General features: G+C 41.3%; 1 pseudogene; it reads right to left on the reverse strand.

Moving 5' to 3' along the window:
* Positions 1 to 1,240: 1,240 nt before the first annotated feature.
* Positions 1,241 to 27,487, reverse strand: LOC109453223 (pre-mRNA-splicing factor RBM22 pseudogene; annotated as a pseudogene).
* Positions 27,488 to 27,754: the final 267 nt, after the last annotated feature.

Below are 27,754 nucleotides of genomic sequence, written 5' to 3' on the forward strand. Positions count from 1 at the left end.
TCTGGAGTTTAAGACATAGCTTTATCCTTTATTGATCTGCCACCAATCTCCACACAAACCCTATAAGTACCTCATAGTATTCAGAGCAGAAATAAGCTGAATCAGCCCCCTGTTATAACTCAGCTCTTTTGCCCACATTCTATAGATTAAGAAATGGTAATGGACTTATGGTTCCACTTAGAAAAATATGTTCCATGAGCCATCTGTATCACTGATGTGCAATATTTGACCTATTGAAGAGACAGTAAAACTTCTGATCAGTCAAGATGACACAGATTTCTGGACTCTATCCCAGATGTACTGATTGAGAAACTCTGAGGGTTGAGTCTGGAATTCTGCAGTTTCAGTTCCTGTTTGTTCCGAGCATGTTAAATGTAAGAGGCATTACTTTAAATGTGTGGCCACTGAAGTCTCTGCTGTGTTAGTTTAGTGGGCAACTAGTGATTGAACAGAGACTTCCTTAAACACTTTTGTCGATGTAAGGAACATCGAAACCTGTAAAGAATTTTCATAAAAGTTTATTTGAGCCAAAATAAGATCTCAAATGCTTTGGAGAGTGACAGTTTTGCAGTTTTGTTTGTTTCCATCGATTGATAGGAATAAAAAGTAATTTTTATTTTTGTCTTTTCTTGGTAGCATAGCATTTACTTCTGTGAAACTATCAGCCAGATTCCTTTAGTAATCAATGAGGAAAGGAGAAGTAAGAAGAGCTGGAAAGGAGAAGTAAGAAGAGCTGGGTTGGGCTGCCTGCCGGTTTCACTTGTCTTTCTGAGGGTGTGACTTCGAAAGTGTTAAATCACACTCGTGCCACTAAATGATTAACGTTAGTAATCTTTTTTTAGATGATAAAAAGGAAAATATACAATGGACATAAAAATGGTTAAAAGATTTTTCCTGTGGATCAATTCCCTCCTCCCCTCAAAATACAAAATGCTCATGTAATTGGGATGGTCACTCCTTTGGATATTCCAATTCACCCCATTGCTTATTCCCCACAGACGTAAGGGGAACAGGCATTATGTTTTATTAGTAGTGTTACAGTAGTCACCAGATGTGTTCATGGCAGCTTATTTGAGGTCCATTAATCAAAGCATGGGTGCCATTCTGACTGCCCACATCTGAGCACATTTAGCTACCACGGAAACTACAAAGGAAGGAAAAATATATTGATTCGAAGATTCATTGGCTGGGATTTTTAAGTGCCCTGTCTTCTGTAGAGCCCCAGAGTGGTGATAATGTGCTAGGGGCTGCTGTGTTTCCCAGCATGAACTCCCATCCTGTGAGGGTCTCAGAAAGATAGTGGATTAACCCTGGAGCCGTCATGAAAGGAGGAGGTGGTCCCGTTGGGCGGAACATGTGTGGCCCAAAACCAGGGAGTGGGGGCAGGGTCAATGTTCACCCAGCGGGAGGCCCACTGGGCAGTAGGTTGAAGTAGTTGGCAGAGGCTTCTTCTGCTGCTGCTAGAGGCTGAAGAGCTCCTGGTGTTACTGGACTCAGATCCAGAGCAGCTTGTTGCCCAGGGCCCAAAAACTTGAGTGACAAGTGTTGTTGCGGAGAAAAGCGTATGTTATTCTAGATGCTGGCAGCTAGGGAAGATGGCATACTGATGTCTAGACAAAACCACCTTTCCCAAACTGAGGATAAAGAGGTTTTACAGTCAGACGAGTAGGGAGGGCAGGGGGCGGAAAGAACAAAGAAAGGTGGAAGGTGGTCATGTAAGTTTCAGGGCTGACAGTTGAGAAATCGCCTCCTGTGGTCTGGCTTGCTTCATAAGCTTATCTCAAATGCAGTAGGCCTGGGTTGAGTGTCATGCATCGTCAGTAAAAGCCACAGGGGAATTGCATCCATGGATCCCAGGGTCTGGGACCTGACAATTGTTCTTTCCAGATTAGTGCTCTGCTGATTAATTAGATCAATAACATGTATATACAGTCTTAAGAAGGGAACTAAGCAGAGTTATTAAATCAAGCAGTGAAAGGGACAAAAAGAGAAGATGGCGGAATAGCAAGCTATGAGGTTACTGAACTAAGTCTAAGTTATGAATTTCCCAAGTTTTGTCCTTATACTGGCCATCCAGGAACGGGCTCTAGCTTCATCCCAGCACCTGTGATTCCACCTCTTTTTCTTTTCCTCTGGCTGCTTGGGACCTTCCCCATTTCACATTGAGTCTTTGGCCATCGACGATCAACTTACGAAAGGACTTCTCCACAGCCGCTTCTGCAGCCTGCCTCGTGGCAAACTGGATGAAAGCACTGCTGTCTCTGCACAACGGTGATTGTCTGGATTTCTCCAAACTGGTAGAATCGATTTCTTAGATGTGTCTCAGTAAAAATATGACCCAGACCACCAACACACAGTGTGGTGATAGTCTTGTCCTCTGGCGGGTTCAGATGAGGCATCGTTGAAGCCCGCTTTAGAGGCTTATCTGCCACAGGGTCATTGATTCCGTGATATCAATCTTGAATGTTCTGATCAGCAAGGGGATCGCCTGGATCTGTTGGCTTCCCGTGTCTGTATGGACACTCCTCTCCCCTCCTCCATCCCCCTTTCACCCAGAAAGAGCAAATGTGAGGTTGATTCCTTTTGTAGTAGGGTGTGGTCCGGGCCAGTTTGAGCAGCATGTCACTGGTGGATGTGGCTTTCCCCAGCATGCCAACTGGCCGTGTTCTGCCAGAGTTAGAAATCTCCCTCTCCACATTCTGTGTGTAGTAGTCTTTGTTGGCATCTGACTTTGGCATGTCACCCTTAAATCCTGCATCACGAACCCAGATGGGAAGGCCATACTCTAGATCCAAGAGACAGGTCTGACAGACATGCTTCAATTTACTGCAGGTCTGGCACACTTCAGTCTTCTGAAAATGCATGTGGACCCTGGAGCACCAGCGACACACTGGCTATGGCCTGGCACAGGTTTCACCTTCCCTCCCATACATTTCTTTGGTCATTTGGTTATATGGGTTTTCTCCAAGACATGTCTGGCAAAGAATGGGGACGTCCTCACACTCCCAGTTCTGGCTGCTGTAGGTGTTGGAACCCAGGGAAGTTGCCACGTTGCGAGAGTGAGGCAGAGGCAGCGTCGGAGTTGGGAGCGAGGACTGCAACAATTCTCCTGCAGTTTCTTTTATACATTTGGAATTGATGAGGGAATGTTGGGAAGATTACACGAAGGTGGGAGGAAGCAAGGTGGTGACTGGGTTACAGGATAGTTAACAAGATTGTGCTTTCTTGAGGGTGGTTGCTTGGGAAGGGGTCTGAAAAAAAGAGGATTACTTTGGCCTATCAAGGATGTGTTAACCTAGACACATAAGAATAATTGGACAGGGCTAACCTAAGGCATAAACCTTTCACTCAAGTCATATGCCTGGGGTGTGACTACCTACCTGGACCTGCTCAGCTAGGAATCTGTGATCAGATCACCCTGTAAGGTTACTTTTCATAGAACCCCTTTTTTTGTCCACACTTTAAACCAATAAATCTCCCAACCTCTGTTAGGGACTTAGTGTGTGTTTTGAACATGCCGTCAATGCTCGGGTAGGCAGTTTACAGCTTCACCTTAGCTTTCACTCCTGCTTACACATAGCGTCAAGGTCAGCCAGGGACAAGAAATCCTCAGACCTTCTCAGGTCTTGGGTGAGCATGTACACAACTCTGGGAACGTGCCCAACTCTACACGTGTGTGTGACCTTCTAGGCTTCCAGGAATATGTTGGAGCTTTGCCAAGCCCCTTATTGACAGGTCATTCCCCATCTTTTCCTTTTAAATTTGGTGGTCGGCTTCTTGTTTACACCAACTGCTATCAGCCACTTCAGGCGTGGTGATGTTAAATGATTTTTGTGATTGTTCTTGACAAATGCCCAAGGGAAAGGCAGTTTGCAAAGAGTAAGCTCTGAGTCAGGTCAAATAGACAATGTCTCTGATTGAATATTTCCAGGGAACTGACAGGTCAAATAGAGACTATTCTCTGGACACTGAGATTTTGGGCGGGGTTGGGGGGATGGGAGAGTCGGGGGTTAAGGGTGGGGGTGGGTACTAATCCCATTTTGCCCTTCCAGTATAAGCTACTGTTTTTCATGGCTCCCATGATTGTGAGGCTGTTAATTTTCAAGGCTATCATGGATCTGGGGGAGAGTCATGGGAAGTAGGTCAAGTTAAAACACCACAAATTTTGCTATTCTTACCAAGATTCACTTTTTCTTGATTAAATTTTTCTCACATTGGTTCCATTGGCTATTTACTCCTCAGTTAGACAGTCTTTCAGATTCTACTTCTGAGACTGGCTATCAAACAAATGTTTTTTTCTTTGGGTTTTGTTAGTTACCATGTAGTTCCACTTTCTTTGGTTACAAGTTATTGTGTTCTGAATAGAAACTTTTTGAATTAGATCGAGCTCTTAGCAAATAATGATTTGATTTTTCCAGTAACTAACTCAAAACAATCTGAATGTGCTCCTGTCTTAATACGTTTTCCGCAGCACAGCAATCGAGACATAGGAATACTTGACTGTATAGGGGCAGACTCACCAAGAAAATGTCCTGCAAGGAGGATGGTTATGCTCCCCAGCTACAATACCTCCACATTACATAAAATATTCATTTCACTCTTTCCAGTCTGATCACAGCCAATGAAGAAGTTTGACTGGTAACTAAATCTGGGTCTTCCCTGCTCAATGCAAGTGTCTTCTTTGGGTAGTCGTTGCCCTTGTAAACCACAACAGCCTGTCTGGGACTTTTGCAGAGCTGTCCTAGAATGTGAGTCTCTTTCTGCCTGGTCCTCCCCTTTGTCTTCTCAGAAATCAGACCAGCATTCAACTCAGGATGGCACCCCATTTACTGCTGCTCACTTTTCTTTTCATTCTTCATAAGATTTCCCTCAATATCTCTTAAGTGTTTACTTCCATCTTGATGCCTACTCTTCAGAGGGTCTGGATGGACACATTGGGAGTGATCCAAGAGAATAGCAGTGTGGAGTTTGAAGACCTCAAATGGAATGTAGGTCATGCAGAAACTCCCAGGCACACAGTACTTGTACAAGTGTTGAAAATTTCACTTCAGGTGACATGGGAAATGTGCCTCTAGAAGAAGATGCTATTAACAATACAATGATTATAACATTGAAAGGGATGGGGGTAACAACATCTAGAAAGACAGTAGAGATGTCCAGTTGTTCATAAGTGGAATCAGTGTTCTGTAGGGGGATCTTGAGTAAATGAAGGTTGTTAACAAACAAGTGAAAACTTAGTGTGTAAAACAGACATCTCTGGTACTGTGTTTCCCTGAAAATAAGACCTAACCAGAAAATAAGCCCTAGAATGATTTTTCAGGATGACATCTCCTGAACATAAGCCCTAATGCATATTTTGGAGCAAAAATTAATATAAGACCCGGTCTTATTTTTGGGGAAACATGGTAGCTTACCAAGAGGACATCTGCTCCTTCATAAAGACAGCAGCGAGCTAAGGGACAAGCTTAGAGACCAAGTCTGACAGATACTGCATGCTCAGCTGAAACAGGTGTCTTATGCTAAGCTCAGAACTCTGTTGGGAAAAACCTGGGGCCTTGAAACATTGGATGGAGACATCTGTGTCAGTCCTCAAGGATCTTAGCTTTTGTCACACCTCTGAACCCATGGGAACCAAAGAGGAATTGTTTATCACACCTGCACTTTACAGGTCTGTTTATCCAATCAAGGTGTCACCCTTGGAACCCTAGAGGTGTTCTACAAGGAGTAGCTGGTAGGAACATCTTCCAGCTGCCATCTCTTCAAATCTGCAGCAGCATCCACCAAGGTCACACTTCTTGGGATGCTCCAGCCAATGAGAAAGCATGGCAAAGTTGCAGGAGCCTGGCCACTCCTGTCTGATGCAGGACTCCTTTATAACCACCTTTGTACTGGGGCTCCCCAGTGGTTGGCCAAAAGCTTCTCAGACCTGCACTGTAGTCTAAGTCTCCTCTTCCTCATCATCCTTTTTCTGTTTCACTGTCAGACCTGCAAAGTACTCCAAAGTCTCTCCCCATGCACTCCTATTTCCTTCCCGTTATCTTTACAGATATTTTCACAAAGAAATTCCATCTTGGTTCCTGCTTCTTGTAGGGTCTGAGCTGACACAATCCCTCTAATCATGATGTTAATCTTGACACATGTCACCCACAACATTAAAAAGTCATCTGGAAGGATACGTTGTAAGTTTGCTCTTGGGCCAAACCTAGACTGGCTGACCTGGAGGTATTGTGGTCGATTCACACTTTAACCACACTATTCCTCAGGGCTTCTGTGTCATTGCATCTAAGCCTCAAAGAAACTGGGAGGTGAAAGCTGTTTAAGGGCCTTACCAGCATGCCCAAAGAGGTTTAGCCATAAACAGCTCCAAATACATTTCCAGAGGCTATTTATTTTTTCTACAAAGGCCTTCACTCAGTCATAGGAGTCAGAGTCATACAGGAAATAGGTCTGCCCACAGAAGGTAGACAAGTTCAAGTTGATCCCCGTGTGCTACTTGTTCAAAGGTGAACGGTTGGTCACTTGAAGTCTATGAGATTGAATCAATTCCTTTCTCCAGGTCCAAAGCTTTGATAATCAGGACTTTGGGTACACATGAATATTTTTGTTCGTATTTTCTTTTAATATTCGATAACGAGTTGTGGGGGCCACAATCATGGATCTCACAGACCTCCTTCAGGGAGGAAATGGACTGAGGCTCCAGCTGCACTCTTTGAAATCCGTTTCTCCATTTGTACCAAGGCCACAGTACCAAGGGCTGCTGCCCAATGACAACATGGATCTCTTGCTAAGGAAGACTTTTTTTCTGGGAGACAGGGGACCCCTTTGGCTGTTCAAGTACCCTCAAGAGCATTGTCAAATCTTCCTTGTCCTGTGTGGCGGTCTTGGATGCTTCCACTCCAGCTTCTCATTCTCCTTCACTGGGGTCACACTGGCATCACAGTGAGATGGCTTTCCACCCTTGCCATGCTTCCTCCCTCTTCCATGCAATCTTTTCTGTTCAATATGATCTTTGCACATTTAATCTCATCTTGGAATCTGATCTTGCAGATTCCAGTCTAACCTGGACTGATGTGAACACTAAGATGAAGAAAAATATTTTGTGGTTTCCCACAGTAATATATTCAGTTTGTTGTGGAGACATGTCTTACCATGTCTGGTTCTTACGTAGATGTTTAGTTGAAGCAAATACCAGGTGTTTTGTCCAAAATTATGTTTTCTTACATGACTTCCTACATATCAGCAAACTAATTGGATTTTCAAAGGTAGACTGAAGTGCAGATGTCTAAAAATCAAGACATTTTATGATACGACATGGAACTCAGAACTGTGAGCCCCCAGATACAGTCGCCTACATATCCTTTTATAGAAATTAATGTATTTAGTTCTCTGTTTTACGATGCCTATCTTGAGTACAGAAGTGTGTTCTCTTGGGTTTTGGATAGAAATCAACAATGGCACTTGGGATCAGAGTATAAGCTCCTAGAAACAACCTGTCCCTTCTTTGCAAAGGGACTTGAAGCAAATGATGTCCTTGGCATGATACCTGGTTCTGTTCTGTTTCAGATATGCACTTGCTGTTATGTAGAGTCAGAGTGACAGGTTTTAAATCTTCAAGCATTTTATGTTTCAGCCTACGAAGCGACAAGCTGGCCAGCCCTTCTCATTTTAAAGAGAAATGTAAAGTGACTTCAAGGTAAAGACACGTGTATTGATCCTATTCTTGGACTGTACCGACGTTTACCACCTTCTAAGTACCCCAAGCACTAACTGAAGTTTGCAATTTGGTGGCTTCTCGAGGTCACTTCTGTATAGACAAAAGCAATGATTGGGGCCCAGGAATTTGAATTCACTTGAGGCTAGTGGCATCTTTCGACAAATCAGAAAGTACAAGCCTGTGTTAGAGCCAAAAATTTGAAAGAGGAGAAGGCCAACTAAAGTGACCTGTGAAACAAGAGGATGCTGTGTGTGACCTTGTTTTCTAGGTAACATTTCCCAGCTTGGTTTTATAGTTTAAGAGTCTGAAGTACCTCAGCCAAGACTCAATGGAAGACCTAAGAAATCTCAGGAAATAGACTTAAGCTCAGGGAAGGATAGAGCAAAGCCAATTAGTGCACCTTGTCAGGACCTCAGCAATGTACCCTTCTATTGGGGTCTCTTTCCTTCACCCTACCATTCCTTTACTCACTTTTAAGTCTCAGCATCTAAATTCTTTTCTCAGGTTCTGTTCCTGGTGTAGAACTCCAAATAAAGCATTCAACCTAGAGTGCTAAATATGATTATTTGTCTTTGAGGAATGGTATGATAGATATAAACAGGCTAGCAGTAGTCTAGTCTGTCCAATAATAAGAAGATTACACTTTTCCACATGGATATTTTCGCTACAGGGGCAATTTCGGGCAGGTCTGTTCCTAAGACATTCAAACCACTGACAACAATGGCCTAAACACCTAAACACAGCCTTGAAATAGCTCTCCAGCATTGTACCCTTCTGGCATAAGCCATATGATAGGAAGCGATAGCCTTTAAAAGCTGATCTATTGGTGCACACAGGCCCACCAAAAAAACACAAAGAATAAGTCTATCTATATATTGCATCTAGATAGTGTTAGTACAGGTTAGAATATTTTTTAAATTGCCAGCTAAATCCTCAACAAATCTAATATCCCCACTTATTTTGCTGGCTTTTGTCTACTTGATTTGTCGACTTCCCCTGCAGGCAGGCTTTTCACCATGTCCTAGATGTGATGCGATGAGGCCTTCAGTGAAAGAAGTGGCACCACTGGGTTGCAGACACTGGGACAGTGCACAGGATCCGGTCAGGGAAGGGCATGTTGCTCTTGGTATCAACAGACAGCCTTTATCTATCAGCCCTCATGGATTACTTCAGCTGCAAAGGGCCACCTCATGCCAAGGTCATATCTTTTCCCAGGTTGACCACATCCAGCAGTCAACCCACATGGAGGATAAAGCTGTGGCCAGGTAAGCCTACTCAGGGCAAATCGGAAGGGCCATGCAGCTCGAGAGCATCCCTTGTGGGTGGCTGAGGGTATTTTGGGATCACATCATACCACATAGTCCTCCTCTGTCCTTTCCTACCGTCTTCTACAGGCATAGATCACAGAGGTATGCCTCCTTAATTAACATCTTGCATATCACACTTGCATATCAGATTTGCAGCTGAGAGGAAACCTATGGTTCAACACTACTACTAGAAGTGGACCAGAAAGCCTTCAAGGGGACAGGATTTTGGAATTGGTTCACTTGCTGACTGGCAGACAATGAGATCCTCATTAGTGATGGTAGGTGGAGAATAGGGTCCCTGGCACTAGATGGTGGTCTAATTGTTAATACTTACACCAGTATATTGGGAGAGTATGTCAGGAGAAGAGAGCACATTAACTGGTATAACATGATTCCACACGAGATTGCTTGGCTGATATCTATTTCCCAATTACTACCCAAAGTTCTGGCAGCTCCTTTAGGGTTCCTGTACATTAAGGTTCAATGATCTCACCTGGACCCTTCACTTTCAATCCCTCTAGGATGTACGGTTGTCCACCAAAACCTCAGTCCTCTAACAAGCTGAATGTGAATGGAGCTCACTCAGATGTTAAGTTCCTTCATTCAGGTAACAACTTTTCTAGTAATTATTTAGGACAAAACAGGCTAGGACCAGCCTAGCTTTAGTCAGGGTCTTCCTTTTCCTTAAGGTCACCTTTTATACTTCTATATCTCAGGAAATTAGAGAGCTTCGGGCTTAAAAGAAAGGGGGTTAAACAACCAAATATGATGCTCTGTTTGTCCGTTTTTCAGACACGTATTTATTGGTATTTAAATTATGCTTACAATTTCCAGGATTAAGATATATACCATGACATATTATGTATAATCTCTACTATATAGATTTTGTTCCGGTAGCATAGAGCATGGGCAACATTTTAAAGCTTAAAATGTATGATATCACATAGACAGCTTGTAAAGTCATCGTTAAGAAGTACTAATAATTCCTGTTTAATGAAATATTCCAAATCAACCTCAAGTCTAAAAATGTTCCATTTTGGTGGGTGGAACCAGGGATGGAGAAATCTATCCAGAGGTATTTTCTCTTGTGATCAAAGTGTCACCAGGACCTACAATGGTTTCTGATACACAGTAGGTACCTACTTATTGACTGACTCTTCATCTTGTACAATAGGATCTGGCAATTAGGGAAAACAGTGCATTTGAAGGATCCCTCAATGGGCTGAAAATGCTTCAAAGGATACAGAACTTGGCCCAGTCTGTATCAGCTCAACCCCTCCAAAACGATGAAACAGGTTCAAGGGACTTGATGACCAATACGTGGTCTCCTCTGTTGTCACCGCTTATGATTCTAAGCTAATCAATTCATCCTTGAAAGATTAGACTCATGGTTCAATACCAATTTGAAACTTTACAAAACATTAAGACTATTGACCGCAAAACACATTTTTCTCTGTGGCCATGACTGATAAGGGGCTCATATCCAAGAGTAATTTTAGTTCTTAGTTAACTGAGTCATGCTCTCGATTAAAAGAAAAGTTAGGTCAAATACAGTAGTTTGAGGATAATTAGAAGGAAGATGGCAGCTGAGAGAAGTCTGTAACGCTCAGAATCTGTCAGGAAAATATCCCCCAGTCACATTTACTGTATTTTGGTGTGTGTAACGCACTCCTGTGTATAACGTGCACCCATGTTTTTGGCCCAAACTTTCAGGGGAAAAAACTTTCAATTTTTTAATTCAAATTTTATTTGTTTACAGTTAGGTACAGGTAACCCCCGTATAACATGGTTGTTATGTTCCTAAAAAATGCTGTGTTATGCGAATTCGTGTTATACGAAACAAAGAACTAGTACAAAAAAGGTTAGGTTCTAAAAATTTTTTTAAAAATGTACTATTATATTTTTGCAATTGAGAAATATCTTTATTAAAGCAATTTTCACCAAAAGCATAACATATTAATATGTATTAAATAATGTTTTCTTCATCATCACTACTAAACACCATAACAGAGGGTGTTTTCTTTTTGACAAGATATCTTCATCCTCTGAACTTAATACTCCACGAACAAAATGGATTTAAAATTCTAATAAATTTTAAAATTCTGCAGTCAAATCTGACACAACATCCATGCTCGAATGAAAAATTTCAAATGAGATAGCTTTTGCTCTTAAAAGCTTTTATTCCATTTAGTATTATTTGGGGATTTCCCTAATTTTGGATATCTTTTGCTCTTAAAAGCTCTCACTATGCCCCGTGTTGTTCGGGGATTTCTCTAATTCTCAAACCATGTTAGAGTGAAACCTTCATCTAGGACGCAGTGTTGTACGAGGGTGTTCCCCAATTTTCGATCCGTGTTAGAGTGAAACTGTGTTATAGAAGTACCGTATTATATGGGGGTTACCTGTACTTGGTTGTTTTTGTATTATAAAGGAATTTTAGCATTTATTTTTCTAACATATTATGGTACAAGACATTTTATGTACTAGTAACAAATATATGATATTTACACAGGCCAAGAACTCTTTGCCGTTACAAGTTCATCATAAGCTCAATAAAACTGATTACGGTATTCCAGGGTATTATTTTACATACGAATATCATGAGTGACTTCTCGAGTTACACTTTTAACTCATAAGCACAAATAAAAGAATTAAAAACATTTATATAGATATGGAACTCGTACTACCCATGTATAATTTGCATCCTTATTTTCCCCTCACAAATCTGAGCAAAAAACTGTGCATTATACATGGTAAAATATGGTAATTCTAGTGGCTTACACCATGTGAGTCAACTGGCTATTAATGGCATTTCAGTGTAAGGGACAGCCAGTGTTTGGTCCTGAGGAGGCTAAGCCTCATCTATCCTTCCAAAAGCTATACCTCTGAGAGCACTTTCATAATCTACACATGCGTTCATATTCAGTCATCTATGTATTATGTTTTTATATATGTAAACTTATATGTATATCAAGACTCCCTATAGCCCTTGTGCCAAATCCAGGGGTCTAATACTGTATCTCTAATATCTATGCTTTGGATTGGAATATGTTTCTTCTTGCTTCTATGGCTAAAGTTGCTTGGGCTCACATAGCAAGTAGTTTCCAGGGAAGCTCTAAGAAGCCCGTTTAGCACTGCTTGTCTCATAATGTGCATCTCAGTGACCAGTCTCCCTTTATTATTGCACGCAGTACACAACCACTCCTACTAGCCAGACACTATACTACAGGGCCCCTTTCTGCCAACGTGTGGCAGCCTGGGGTGTCACTGAAGCCTAGCTACTATAATGCCTTAGCACTGATTTTCCCTGGATGCCCTCACACTGGGGATGACTGCAGGTTTTATGTCTGTGCCATTGGCAGGATGATGCGGGTAATCTTTTCCTAAAGAACACGGAATAACTTGGCCAATCATTCCTATGGAAAGAGGCAGACTAATTTCTGGCAGCTTGTCCCAGCTGTGATTTCTAATTTCTGGCAGCTTGTCCCAGCAATCAGCAACTGATTGCTGTTGTTTTCTGCCAATCGCTCACCTTTACAACAGAATAGTTTCCATGGTCATGAAGCAGAAGCAATTTAAAGAAATAAAGTGAGACAGGAGACAAGTTACCAGCTCAAGACACTGGTAAAAGAGTGACTCATGTTCTAGAAAAGGTAGAAGACAAACAAGATGAAAATCCTCAAGAGGAGAAGGTAGGAAGACTTCCCAGGTATAAGGGCCAGGATTCAGCATGGTCACTGTCACACCAGCCAAGCTGGGGAGGGCAGCAGCCAATTGCTGGGATGAGCTAGCCATCTCCCCAATTTGCACAAGGCCGAGATCCTTAAGTGCCAGGGATCCCTTGGCCTCTTGCCAAGAATTCCTTTAGAACATGTAGATGTATCTATTCATAGGAGCTCCTTTTTCTCCTTTTCAGAGACATAAAGCATAGTCTTGCCATGCTGGCCACATAAAAGTCTTCAGTTGGTTGCAAAGTTACAGAATGTCACTTCTGGCATTTACCTGGAGTCACCAAAGCTATCTTGTGATGACTAGGTTCTACTCAGATGTTTTCCAGTCTCAAGGATTAAAGAATCCTCTGGAAAATCTATTAGGTTTCCAAGACCTACAGGAAGGTGTCATAGGAGATATTCAATCTATGGGAGCTGTTAGTTTATACTTTGTTGGCTGTTGAACAAGAAATGTGTGGATAAATCAGGATTTGGAAGAAATAAGCAGATCAAGTGAAAGGAAGTTACCACTTGTTAAATGAGAAAACAACACATTCAGAGACTGGATGAGTTGGTGGAAGGTGCACGAGATTTCAAAAGAGAAGAGGGAGACCAGTTTGCCTCAGACCAGAAGCTTCAAAGAGCCTCCACAGAGCTATTGGCCTACATTTATTATTTGTATGTTTTAGTAAACAGTAGAAAAGAAGTGTGACTGAATGTAGCTTGGTAAGTTTAAGTCTGAGGGTTTGTCTGAACTCACCTGCCCAATAGAAAACAACCCATGGAAACTTCTAATAGCTTTTTCCTCTAGGCACCAACCTCAAGGTTACTGTGTTTCTTCTATGGAGAATGCCAGCCACATATTTGGTTTTGACTGGTAAAGACAATGATTAGAGATGTGAGGTCAGAAAGACTAACTTTCAGTTTAGTACAGAGTAAGTCTATTTTTGGATTTAAAGATTCAAAATGGTATTCTGAACATGGGCTGCTGTTATTCTCCCCCACAGACACCAGAAGCTGGAAATAATATCTAAAACATGAGTCAAAGAAAGGTCTTGCTTAGAAACAGTGAGGCTTTTTGGAGGCACAAACACTGCATGCAACTGCCGAGAGGGTAAATTATCATTTGCAGAGGAGCACAGAAAGGCAGGTGTTCCCGGAAGTCACCACCACAAGCTGGGAGAACACTAGGGTTCCAAGCGCACAGTGAGTAGAAGCTGGGAAGCAATGATTTTAGGAACCAACAAGGAGATGTTGAGGAATTCCACATTAGTGAGCACCAGCAAGGGGAAAGTTTGAGTGGGGAGATGGGCATCCCACAGACTTTAAACCCACAGGGCTTCTGTTGTCTGGGCTCCCTAGGGCTCTCCTGGCAAAGCGGATGGTGCATGGAGTTACAGAAGATATAGATGTTGATGTTAATAGCTATTAGGGGAACTCTAAAGTTCTGTGAGAATAGTTAACATTGGGCCTGTTATTTCCTCCAAGAACTGCCAGGATGAACCTTCTAGTACGGCTCCACTTAAAATCTGTAAATGACCCTGTGATTGGGGCCTTCTGGAGGAAGCTTTGCCAAGTCATCCTTGGGTTCCAAGGAAAACATTGTGAAGAATTTATCCCTCCAGAACGTCTTGGGATCTCTCTGGTGTTTTGGACTAAAGTAAGGATGACTTCCCCAGAATGACTTCCTAATAAACTATGCTGGACTGCTCAATACATCAAGAGAGCCCAGGAGAAAGTACAGAACCCCAACAGCTAGCACTCAGCAACTGTTCTACTCATGGCCCACATGGCTGTGCTTCCTGTTGTAAGCTCTGCCTCCTATAACTTCACAGTCAGTGTTAGAGATAGAGGTGTACCTTAGGGTGAGTGGTCTAAATTCACTCTCTTAAGACCTCAGACTGTCTTCAATGATCTCAGTCACATCACCACCAGCAGAGCCCGGAACAGTACATGCTTTTATTCCAGACTCAGAATTTTGCCCTTGCACGTGAGGAGTCTGTTCAGGCCCTTTTAAAGATTCTCTTATCTCCCCAACTATGGCAGCAACCACTGCAAGGAACCACTGAAGGAAGAGATTCCACGCACATTATAGTAACCACTGTTTGTAGCTTATTGATAAGATCAGCTTATTGATAAGACTATTAATAGTCCTTGACCTGCATGGTAGACAAGATTTTTATTCCAGAGGTGTGAGCCACCTGCTGCTGAGGAATTCTGTTCCCAAATAAAAGTTCTTCTCAGAGACTACCAAAAAACTAGCGTTACAGACCACTCAGAACAATGATCACACCATGTTTTAGCTCAAGGATCCATGTTTTAGCTTGAGCAGAAGTCTTGTGAATCTCTCTAGGGGTACTTCAGTCTGCTGTGCTAGTATTACTCTGGCAATGAACTGACTACAGAAAAACACATGACAGCAGTTTCAGAGAGTCCTTAGAATGCAAGAGAAAATGCAAATACAGCCACAAATGTACTCTATCAACATTACATTACTGAGTTTATTATCTATTTGGGTGATATAATGTTAAAGACTTAGCCAAATCAATAACTAATCACTTCAATTTATTCAAGGACTATAATTATGTATGGCCATTTACAAAATAAGTATGTTGTGGAGCCATGCTCTGAAAGAGTTTGCCAAAATCTTGCTCAAACATTATCTTGTATTTTTAACTCTGTTCAGACCCAGCTTTAAGCACAGGATTAAAAGGTCCGTCTTTTCGTTCATGCATAGTCTGGAGTGTTCTCTCTCACAATATCCAATTCCCTGACACCAGGGAATTGTGTCCAACAATTCAATTGACACTGTCTAACTAGTATCTGACAATAACTCCAGGTAAAGAACTCAAGAATAAAAGCTTGCCATTGTGACAACATGGATGGATCTAGAGGGTATTATGCTAATTGAAATACGTCAAGCAGAGAAAGACAAATACAGTATGATTTCACTTGTATGTGAAATCTAAAAACAAAACAAAAACAGACTCATAGAAACAGACCAAAGGGATGGTAACCAAAAGGGAGGGGGTGGGGGGGTAGATAAAAAGGGGAAGGGGAATATAGTCAATAAGTTTACAGTGACAGATGATTACAAGAATTGTTGGGGTGATCACATTGTCAGGTATAAAAAATGTTAAATCACTATATTGTACAGTTGAAACTAATGCAACCAGTATAAGAATATATTATATACCAACTACACTTAAAAAAAAAAAAAAAAAAAAAAAAAAAAAAAAAAAGAGTGTAGTACCACAAGACTGTTCCCACTTCAGATACCAGTCACAGTTGAGGGTCAACCTGAACTTCTGTCTAACTTGGCTATACACTTGGGGTTCCCACATCCTCCTCCTCAGGTTCAATAGTTTACTACAACAGTTGACAGAACTCAGGAAGACACTTTGTTTATGTTACCAGTTTATTATAAAGGACACAACTCAAGAACAGACAAATTGAAGAGATGTGAAAGGGCAATGTTTGGGGTGGGGGAGTGGGACAGAACTCCCATGCCCTCTCTGGGTGTACCACCCTCCCAGGACTCCCTCCCACGGAATTACTAACTCAGAAGTTCAGTAGCTCTTTTTGTTCATGAGTTATAGAGCTTAATCTTCAGCCCCACTTCCCTTTTCTGGAAATCAGTGGGTAGGGCTAAACTTTCTAACCTAATCACATCATGTTTCTAGAGACCATCCCCATCCTGAGATTATTTAGTGGAATCACTCTAACTCATCTTATTAACATAAACTCAGGTGTTATCAAAAGGGTCTCCTTATAAATAACCAAAGACATTTCAATCACTCAAGAAATTCTCAAGTTTTTAGGAGCTTTGAGCCAGGAACCACGGACAAAAACCAAATAGAGTCAGTATACCAGACACTCAAAGTGGTTTCTTTAATAGTTTTATTTAAATACTATATGTTACTAGATAAAGTATTTTTGTATGTTTGTTACTAAAGCCAAGTATGATCATATAACTTTTTACTTTCACTCAAAACCTAATGCTGGCTGTTAAGTAGAATTTAGACATTCTATTTTAATCATACAACACAGAAAAACCTGAACCATCTCATGATAATGTACTAATACGTATCCACCATAATAGGAAAATTTTTAAAGAGCTCTAATGCTAAAGATAGAGGGTGTCTTTTTAAGACAAAGTAAAGAAGGGAAGACGGAATGCTGCATTGACGTTAAGTTGTACCACTTTCTACTATGCAGAATATCTTTGTTAAAGCCTGTAGAATTAGAAAACCCTACCTCAGTGCTTAGATGGCACTGCTTTTACTGAGAAGGAACCTGATCCTGTAGAGCCAGATGCTAGAGAAAAGGGCTATATGGATCCCTGTGGGAAAGGCAGGCTTCGAATGGCTTCCCTGGGGTGGGAAACAGATGGACTGGCTTCAAGGACAGTAAAGGACATGCTAGTCTGTTTCCAGAGCAGCCACATAATGTTAGGCAGCTTTTGAGCCACAGATTAGAAACAGGTCCCTTCAATGACAGGAGAATTTAAGGAAATGCTATCAGAAATGCTGAAACCCAAGTGTTAGAAGAAGCAGAAAGGAAGCATGAGGAAAAGCAGCATTTTTCTGCACATACAAAAGGGAAAAAAATAGAACCATCTGCATATGCAATAGAGCCGGAGCCTTTGCAAAGCAAACTTAGTTCCTAACATCAAGTTTATATCAAATTAGATTATCATTATAAATACAAAACTCAGATCTGTATTGAAGTAAGACAAGATTTTCTCCCATAGTGATGTGTGAAGTTAGACCCACAGGAGGTCACAAATAAAAATAGATTTCCTTGTCTTCGTGTATCAGCACCTATCTGGACAACTTTTTCCTGGCTTCCCCTAAATAGTGAATCCCTAGACCTGAGGCCATGTCGAAGGTTTGTCGTGGTCACTCACTCACTGTCACGCACAAGAATTAGCTCACTGTTCAAAATCCACTAAAAACAGCGTAGTTGACGTGGAAATTCAAGAAACTTAAGCATTGACATTTCTGCTGAAAAAAATTGCCTTTTGGGGAAAATGGTCTATTTTAAAGAATAAACTCTAAGCAGTAGAATGGAGTAAAAGGATTTAAGGTAGTGCAGCCTCCTTAGTGTTTTCTGAGAAGAGCTTTGAATAAAAAAGGGAACAGGATAAATGGCATCTGTACAGATGAATGGAAGCTGAAGTTTAGCTTAGAAGAGAAAAAGTGGTAGTAAAAATAATTTAAAAACTAAAGTCTTTAATCCCATCGAAGATGTAGGTGCAAACAGGGAAAAGGAAGCAGGATGGAATATGGGCCCATGTGTCATATCAGCCAACGCCTCCAATTCAAACCAGGCCCACAGGGAGCAGTGCTTAGATTGCAACATCTAGGCCATTGTACTGAATCGAGTTTTATAATCACGTAATGATTAGGTACCTGGACAAAAAGTTGCCACCTGCATCTCCCAAAGGTACTGAGTGGTGCTCATACCAAATATTCATTGTTTGAAGGTACACCTGCCCCTTTCCCACCACCCAAGTTGAGACTGATATAAAGTGATAGGAATACAAATGCCCAAACTCATGGTTTTCAGGCAATGAGATGATCTGCCCTTACGCTCTTCACAACATTCACTAAAATATAGCTTCCCTGAGACAGTGACTTTGGTTTCACTTATTGATACTGTCGGGACTTCACCCACCCGTTGCCTCACAGCAACAGGGAATTTGACAGGAGGTGCTGGCTGCTGTATATCTTGCTCCATGTTTTACACACTTTTTGCAGTTCAGAAAACAGTTGTGAGATTTTTCTTTGAGTCTTCAAGCTGAAACATCACGGGCAGAAGAAGTAGCTAAGCCACATATACCTGCGATTGGGATCTGGTAAAAGATGAACCTTTGAAACTAACCACGTGGAATATTGCACATATCCAAGGCGTCCTTGTGTCAGGAGCTATCCATGTCCCCAGTCTACTGCACAAAGCTGCCTGGATGTCCAGGAGACAGAGTGCCCCTAGGAGAAAGCCATAGCCTCCTAAATGCGGGCCTGTGATCCAGTCAAACTGGAACCGGGCATCCCTGTATTGTGAGATTTATCTACCAATCGACTTCTCTGCAAATTCCTAGGATTCTATTGACTCAGATTAGAACTATACGGTTTCTTAGATGAATTGTGATCGCAAACCCAAGTTGGGAGTGCTACATATTCTTTTAACATTGCCGTGTGTCCAAGGTTGCTATGATTTGTGAGGACTGGGGAAGGGAAGTCGTTAGAAAGGATCATATAAACAGTAAGTGTCTCAATGCGTCTGGCAGTGTGATGATAATCAGAAATCTGCATTTAAACACTTTCACTACTGCCTAGAGTCTGAATGAGATTAACTATAAATAAGGTCAGGACTATTGGCAAGAGGTTTCCTAGTAACAACTGAAGAGCAAGTGTTCAAAACACTGCTTTTTAGGACAATGGGAGGAGGGGAAAAGAACAATTTGACACTAAGCCTGAAAAGTAATTCCAGGAAAAGTCACTGGTGCCCTGAGACAGGGAAGGACGAGAGCAAGCACTGGGGGATGGAGCTGAAGTTCTGTAGGCAACACCTACATATGATCCAAAGAGCTCACTGTGTACAAGTGAAACCCAACAGCAGGACAAGAGTTTAGAGAAAGCTTAGTGGCCTTTGAAAGATGTGATGCCGTTCCTGGTACAAGAACATCTGTGCATAAATGAGAACTTACTGATTCAAATGTGGTTACTAGGGATGTTTGAGCCGTAGTAAGTATATGGAAATTGGAAGGTTTTGCCTGATAGACACAAGAAGGAAATTGAAAACTGAAAGATGCAGAGGCTTGAGGAGGAGCAGGAAAATCAGTACGTAGACAGGCATTCCTGAAGGGAAAAGGTCAGAGTGAAACTAATATAAGCAAATTTCCCTGAGCTGAAGATTGATTTGAAAGGACTGTTTGTAAGGTCAATCCAGGCAGGACTGATGACAAAAGAAATAGCTGTATATATTATGGAAAATTTGTAGAGGGGGCTTTCTTTTATAAGCCTTTAGAGAGGAAAACAAAATAATGACTTTTTTGGCATCTGATATCCAATAATAGGAGCTAGAAGACAATAGAATATCATGTGTATTCCTCTAGATGGTTAAACTAGTAGCTTTAAATTTCACAGCCTGCTGAGAACAGGAGCTTAACAAGTGAAACTCTCCAGCTCATCCAGGTGGTGGGACCCCCTTCCCTTCTCCTTATGCTCTGCAGATCCACTGAAGTTTGAGGTGCTGGTGCAGAGAGGATGCTGAATGGAGCCTCAAGACACATGTCCTCTTCTACCTCCAGTTACACTGCATTTGAAGAGCCACTCCAAGATTGTTGCTGGGTCCTTGCAGAGCCTGATACACCCAGCAACTACGCAACCTGAGCTGCCCATCATGAGCTGGGCACCTGATGACCTAAATAGCTATAGGAGATCACATTGTATCAGGCTCTAGCCCAGTAAGGAAGCTGTTGCAAACGGGGTCTTCCGGAAGCAGATACTGAAAAGAACTATGCAGGCGTAAGGTTTATAATGAAGTTATCACCTGTGATATAAAAGGCCAGGAAGCTGGATTGGGCAGGGAGAACTGTCAAACCATGTTAATCTAAGTCTTTGCCAGTGCCATATGAAGCTTCAGAGCCCATAAAGAGTCCTGCCTAGGGTGACACTGGTACCATGGTGCACTGCCACCATAGTGGGCCATTGACTGGTGTCTATCCTAAGAGGAATGTATCCCTGGCTGTCACCCACTTGCTCACTCATCTGCCAAGAGCCTCTCATGTGACCCCCCCCCCTCCTCTCTCCGTATCACTTCCCTACCCTTCTACCAGCTTTCCTGCATCTCCCAAATGAACTATTTGCAATCAAATTCCATGTCAGGAGTCCACTTACATGGGAAACTGCGATATGAGACTTATTCTGTATAACTGAAATAGGGCAAAACTTCCCTGCTCACACGTTAGAGAGATGTGAGAACAAGAGACTTCTCCCCACACTTCAAAGTAGGCCTCGTGTAATCAGTCCTGTTTTCTTTAACACCACTCATGAAAACTTAGTCTAAGATTTGCCAATATGTCATGGCCTGAGATACTATGAAATGCCTGGCCACAGGCAGAAGTGGGGTTTTCATTTAGGGTGTTCAGTTCCGTTGGAGGAAAACTAGGGGAGACAAGAGCAAGCAGATTCTCCTAAGATAGGACATTTTTTGGTATCCGTTTTTTTTTCCATTAAACAGAAGATTGTTGATGTGGATATTACTGTTATACAATCACTCATGTTTTATCCTGTAATGTGATCGAACTTTAAAATTTCAGAATTGAAAGAGAAACGGTGTCCAATTAGTGGTTAGAAATAGAGGTGCTCACATCAAAAATGTCAAAGAAGGCAATTGGAGTAAAGAGACACAGACTTTGAATAAGTCAAAAGTCTATCAGAAGGAAATGAAGAAAGAAAATGGAAGAAAAAAACTTTAAAACTTCAATTTCTGGTGTGAGAAGAAAAAAAAAAAGAAGAAAAAACTCTATGACACAAACACCCAAATTTGGGCACTTTTATTTAAGGCTCAGATCTAAACTGGCAAGTAAGGATTGTGCTCAGCATTCTTGAGATGACCCAGTTGAAAGAAGCAAATTCTCAAGTGAAGTTCTGCCTTGGAAACTTCTACTGAGGCACTATAGACCGGGGTTGTGATTGATACAGGCAGCGTGGGGTAAAAACAGCTACGTCTAAAATCTAACTCCGTCTGGCGTCAAGTGTTTTGGGCATAGTTTTAACCTATGCAGAGTTTTCCTGGAATGCAACTACTGTATACATTGAAGTCTTCACGTTGCTTTGTTGGAGACTTTTCTTACAATTAAGGGACCATCCTTAAAAGTCTCATCACCAACAGCAAGAGTGCCAGGGCATTTGAGTCACTGGTACAACATGTATATGTTATTCTCCCATCACGTTCACGTTTATAGCCATCCTCAGCGACTTCACTTTTAGTGCACTTGTGGGAAGTGGACATTTAAGGCACAGTGTGATACCATTTCACACCCACAAGATTGTTAAGTCACACTGTACCAAGTGATAATTAGGATGTGGGATATGGGGAATATTTGTTTACACCTCCACAGCGTTTATGTGTAAATTGACATCGTCACTAGAGTTAAGTGAAGAGTGATCAAACATGCTCCTGCCAGAGGTGACGCAGGTAAGACCACACACAAGTTGCTGTGATGGATGCAGATTGACCTGGGAGGGATATCGGACACTTGTGAGGGGTCCCTCAAGACTTGAGTGCTTTTTAGTGTATGGAAGTTTCTTTTAGATGAGGTGATCCCACATTACACCCAACCTGAACTCTTAAGTTGTGCAAAATGTGCTCAGATCTGAATGCCCCGATAAAGCACAAAAACCTTAGGCTTACAAAAATCACCTTCATTGCTTCTTGTGAGAAGTTACCGGACACAGTTTTAAGTTCTACCACCTTCGGTGACTGCTGATAGACAGTCTCTCCCAAAGCAATTTCCAACCTATGCTTACGAGGGGAAGACAGGGTCCATCTACAAGTCATGCCAAAGAATTTCAAATGTAGTACATTAGAGGGAAAGCAGTACCCTAAGATTATAGAATTATACGTTCTGATGCCAAGAACCAGCCTCCATTCTGTGCCCAAAATTATGTTCAAAGATACAATCCATCACATAGCCAGGCTCATAAATAGGACTCAAGCGTGAGGTGGCAAGGCTGGACACCAGTGAATTTGCTACGGATGTTTTAAGAACACTCCATCATGAACCTGTTCCTTTCTTGCAGCATTACCTAAGTTTGTCTGATAAGCATCATCTGAGATACTTGTTAAACATTCAGTCTCCAGGCAACTGGCCTGGGACTCTTTATCAAAGAGCCTTCAGATCAAACATATAGAAGGAATGGCACCATTTCATCCTGGGGGACATTAGAAGCACAGAAAAGCGAGTCCCTGCGCCATTGCTATAAGAAGTGGTGTTGGAGAAAATACCCACTAAATACTAGTGACCTTAATTGCTATGTTCAGTTTTATCCTATAGACATCATGAAAGGTGCTAGGATAAGTAAGCCCAATGGCTCTTTGTTATACCTGACCAAGACGTATACACCACCTGTGTGGTTTAAGAGGTCAAATCAGTTCCAGGACATTCAGAGTTATAGAACAGTTTTTTTTTTTTTTTTTTTTTTTTTGTTTTTTTTTTTTTAATGTTTTGGCCAGGCTTCATTATGTAACAAAACCAAACCACTGCAACTTTGGACTGGAATCAAACCAGAGGATGACCTGAGTTAGCAGTGAATTTAATTCACGACACTAACATTAGCAGTGATTCTTGCTTACAAAAGAAAAACGTGTAGGTTATAAATTAAGTTAAAAGGGCTACATCCCAGAACTATTTAGGAGCAATTTAGCTCCCAATACTCAAGCTAGGTGAGCAATCACAACCAGAAGTAAAAAGGTCATCTCTTATCGTCCCAAATCAGAACCAAGAGAATTTTATGCTATTAATAGAGAAAAAGGCAGAAATTAATTATGCATTTAAAAATAATTTTATAGCTAAGAACTTTTCTGGTAAACAATAGAAATCTTTCTGTTCAGTGCAATAACTATGCCTGACAAAATTACTTGATTTAGGAAGCTGTCATATTTAAGGATGTAGACTAGACCACTGAAAATGCACTTTTACTTGCTACCCTAACACAACAGTCCCAAGAAGAGGTGGGTCACTACATACCTGAGGTTGTTCATTCTATAAAACCCTTAGGTGCCTAAGGGGGAAATCTAAGGGAATGCTGCAGCGCAAGAGATGAAGTGTTTCATCACACAACATCGCTAGAATGAACATGGCATCTCTTGAGAAGTTACAGGAAGCTTCGTTTTCACAAAAGTAGGGTTTTCCATTTGCTTTAGAGATTCTTGTTATTTCAGAGACTCAGTTATTCTACCCAAAAGAAAGGACTTTCACTGTAGAGACATAGTATCCAGGCAGCTTGAAACTAGAGCTCACCTAAGTTCGAAAAACCAACACCAGAATGAGGTCATCACAGCAAACAGCTTGGGGTCCAATGGAATCAATGCTATGCTACTCACTAGAAGAGTTGGCTTGTCTTTCCATGTGGAACAATGTTCCAGGACAAAACAGCTGGGTGGAGTAGCACTCCTTCCAAAGACATGGAATCAGCTCTTCATCCTCAGTTCCCACCTGCCTCTGGACAACCCCCGTTTCAGTCCACTACCCAAGTGAGTCTGGACAAGTGACAGGATTAGTATGTGCTGGCAAGGATAAAAGCTAAGGTCTAGGGTACACAACACAGATCTGCTTAATGTACTGGGAGACCGAGTTTTGGTGGGTGATAGCTTAACTGCATTCTCTTCCTGACTCTACTGAGCTCAGACACCCTTAGAGGGTAACAATCCCTCTTATTGACGGGGGAACTGAAGATGTAAAGTGACTTTGCCAAAATCCCATGAATGGCAAGTACTGAGAGTCAGGTTTCAAGTCATTTTCAGTTGAAAATTATTATTGTGAAAATCATTTCTCTAGTGGGGGGAAAAGAATCCCCATTGTTTTTAAGCAGAGTATGTATGTTCCTTTTAGTTTAAAGTGGAACAGATTTTAATGCACCTTTTAAAAAATGTTTTTACTGTATCCTCAAACATGTCTCAGTTTTGAGATTATTTATGTTCACATTGTTGACCTACAAATGACTCAAAGAACCGTGAGTTGCACACAAGTCATCTTAGTTATCTCCTGAGAGAGTCCTGCCTGTGCTCACATTTAAATGCATTGCGTCTTATGACCATCATCTTCCCCACTTTTCCTTAGCATTTAGCCCCTTATGGGTCCAAGTTCTCTCCTGGCAGTGTTCAGAGATCTTAATTCTGTACAAACATACACTTAATTAAACCAGTAGTGAATACATGGGTTTAAAGGTATTTTAAATGCATTGTCATAAAAATCCTTGGCAGATTATTATATGTTTATGGGTGTTTTAGTGATATTTCAAGAAATCGATTGGGGTTTTAGAGAGGCTGGGAATGCTTTGTTTTCCCATTTAAACTATTGATTCCTACTACCCAAGTGTTTTCTGTTCAACACTTTCTGGAGATTAATACTGGCTATAAGATTAAAGTACACACGTATTGTTTCTGAGACAACTACACTAGAAGACGTAATGAAGTAGTCAGATTTTTGTACCTGTATGTAGAAACTCCAGAAGGTGACAACTACAAATGCAGACCAATGCAAATGCACCGAAGTGGCCATACATACCACTAGTGTTATCTTTAATAAGATGTTTTTAAAGTATATGTACTTTTTCAGAATTTTACCAAAATCCAACCTTGCCTGAGATGTTGCATGCTTAGAAAACTCAACAACCAGTACAAATTCAATAACTAATAACCAGTACAATCGTTAAGCTCCAAGCTCATATTTTAAAGTTTTTTTTTCACCTGCTTGTAAGTTAATGCACCATGTAGCACTGTTAACAATTACTGACATCCTGACACTTAGCACTCTGGAGTTGCCGGAGTCTTGCCCACTGATTGCCAGCATTGTCAGCCACCAAGTGATTGTGACAACTAAAATTGCCCACTTAAGTTGCCAAGATGCCCTAGGGGGAGTGTGACACTGTCCCCTATTGCTTCATTATACTCTCTACCACTATTGAAATCTTCATTTCAGTCCACAATTTGAGAAAGGACTAAATGTGCCGTAGCCACAGTTGACAGACAGCATGATGAGATTTCTCACTATTATCCTGGGGTTCAAGTACGTAAGGATTAACTACATAACTCCTTATGTAACTTCAAGTGCTTGCAGAGGCCAGAATGCCTCTAACAGATGAGAGTATAGAGTTGACAAAGAGTATAGAGTATTAAAGAGAAATGGCTTTGGAGTCAGACGACATTAAGTCTCAGCAATACGAGGAAAGGCCATTTCCTTACTCTGTTCCTCAACTTACTCACTTGTCAAGTGGGTATGTTAATAGCATCTACCATATGGGCTTATGAGGATACCCTACAGTGCTTGGCATGAAAAACAGGGATGCTGTCTGCTGTTGAATTATTTGCTCTTTTCTAGGCTGGTGCTACCACATTAGGTAACATATATTACAAAGATAATGTTATCCAGAAGTTTCCCTGAAAAGAGGATTCATTTCTTAACTATATTTGTAGACTCTTTCCAGAGTCCAGATTTGCATTTGTAGAAAGTGAGGTATGTAGGTATATGCTCATTGCTAAGCATATTTTCTAGGTTGTCAGTTCTCTTGCTTTGTATTCCAAGGGTCCATATTTCTAAACGTTTAATTTGTTATAGCTAGACAATTCTTCAGGTGTTAAAAAAAAAACACATTCTTGGTACTCATGAAGAAAAACCTAAACATTTGCATGTCCTTTCCACTACGTTTAACATAAGCTCATCATTGATCAAAACCAAGTTAAACTTCCAAGAGGTAAAGACATCTGTTTTACATTACCTTTTATGACTTGCAATATTTGACTGGTATTTCTATAGTGGCATAAATGTCTGAGGAGAAACGTTCATGGTCTTCTTCCCAGGCCTGTAAGAACACCAGTTGGGATCATTGTCAGTCCTGGGGGGACAATTTGCATGTGAACAACTGATTAGTTAGCTTCTCTGTTCAGTTTTACATGAAGGCCTTGTCAGGTGGCCCCTAATAGGATATGAGGCACCATCAATTTCCACTGGGGGAGTTTCAAGAACTTGGAACCCTGAAGTAATCAATTTTCTGAGCATGAAAACAATAAGTAATATCTTCCATCCTTTTCATTGATGAGCCAAAAACTCAAGGTGCAAATGGGAATAGACGTGAAGGACTCTTTCTGTTGCATTTCACATAATTGTTATTTCTCCATGCCCCCAGAGAGAAGCATTTGAACTATAACAAAAGGAAACAAAGGTTTTGGCATTTAAGTGTCTCCAGGTTTTCAATCTTCAATGGACTACTTATTGTTCCCAGCATCATTTATCATGCATCTTCATAAATTACATCTTCCTAATGTTGGCTTGTTAGTATTCATCCAAAACTAAGTCAAATGGCAGCTTCTAGGAAGCCTTCACACCAATCAGTCAAAACAAACCAACTTTAGTTGGAATTAATCTTCACTGCTGTGCAGTTACTTCTTACGTAAGTCCTAAGTTACCCTACCATGTATGAATACAAACGACAGGCTGGGCTTTTTCTGACCAACCACTTCAAGTTCTCTTTTATGGAGCCCTGTGCTCAGAGTAAGTACACAAAGTATTTCTTAAAAAGGGTATTTAAACCTATCATTCTATATAAGAACCAAACTGGTAGTGACCATGATTAGATGAATACAAAACACAGGTTAAAAGTTTATATGGTTTGCCTTCTGTTTGTGGAAGTAACATTGGTTACATTCGTAAGATGAGAATACCCAGCAGAAAAATCATTCGTTATTTGGATTTCTTCAACTGGAAGAGCTTCCAGTGATTTAGAGAAAAATTTCCTGGGGAATTCCACCATAGTGAAGAAACAGGAATCAACATTAATTTCTCTACTTAATTATCCAACAGCCCCTAATTCTGTGACCATGGAGGTGTGCCACTCCTATTTCCATTATGAGAAACAGTCAGTGGACAGTCCTCAGTGACCTGCCATGGCATTCACGACAAGGCCACGCATTGAGAGCTGCCAGCCAGCCGACTGCCCTCGGACGTACACCTCCTCATAACGGACCATGATTGCTCTAGGACGCCATTGCCTAGCCTAGAGTTTTAGAACTAACCTGTAGAGAGATTTTTCCTACCCAATCTCGCTCCCATCTCTCTTTTCACAGGAGTCAGTGGCACATCAGTGTGCTTCCCTTAATAAGTCTAACTCAATCTTGGCTTCTGCTTCTGAGGATCTGAACTGATAAGGGATTGGTTTGAGAAGGCAAGTAGTAGAATGGCTTGAGGATTCACTCCCTCACTGCTTAGCCGGCAAGGACAGCCCCACCCTGAGTGA

This window comes from Rhinolophus sinicus, chromosome 14 (genome assembly GCF_057876585.1).
Source record: "Rhinolophus sinicus isolate RSI-liver-muscle chromosome 14, RSI-T2T, whole genome shotgun sequence".
Classification (NCBI taxonomy): Eukaryota; Metazoa; Chordata; class Mammalia; order Chiroptera; family Rhinolophidae; genus Rhinolophus; species Rhinolophus sinicus.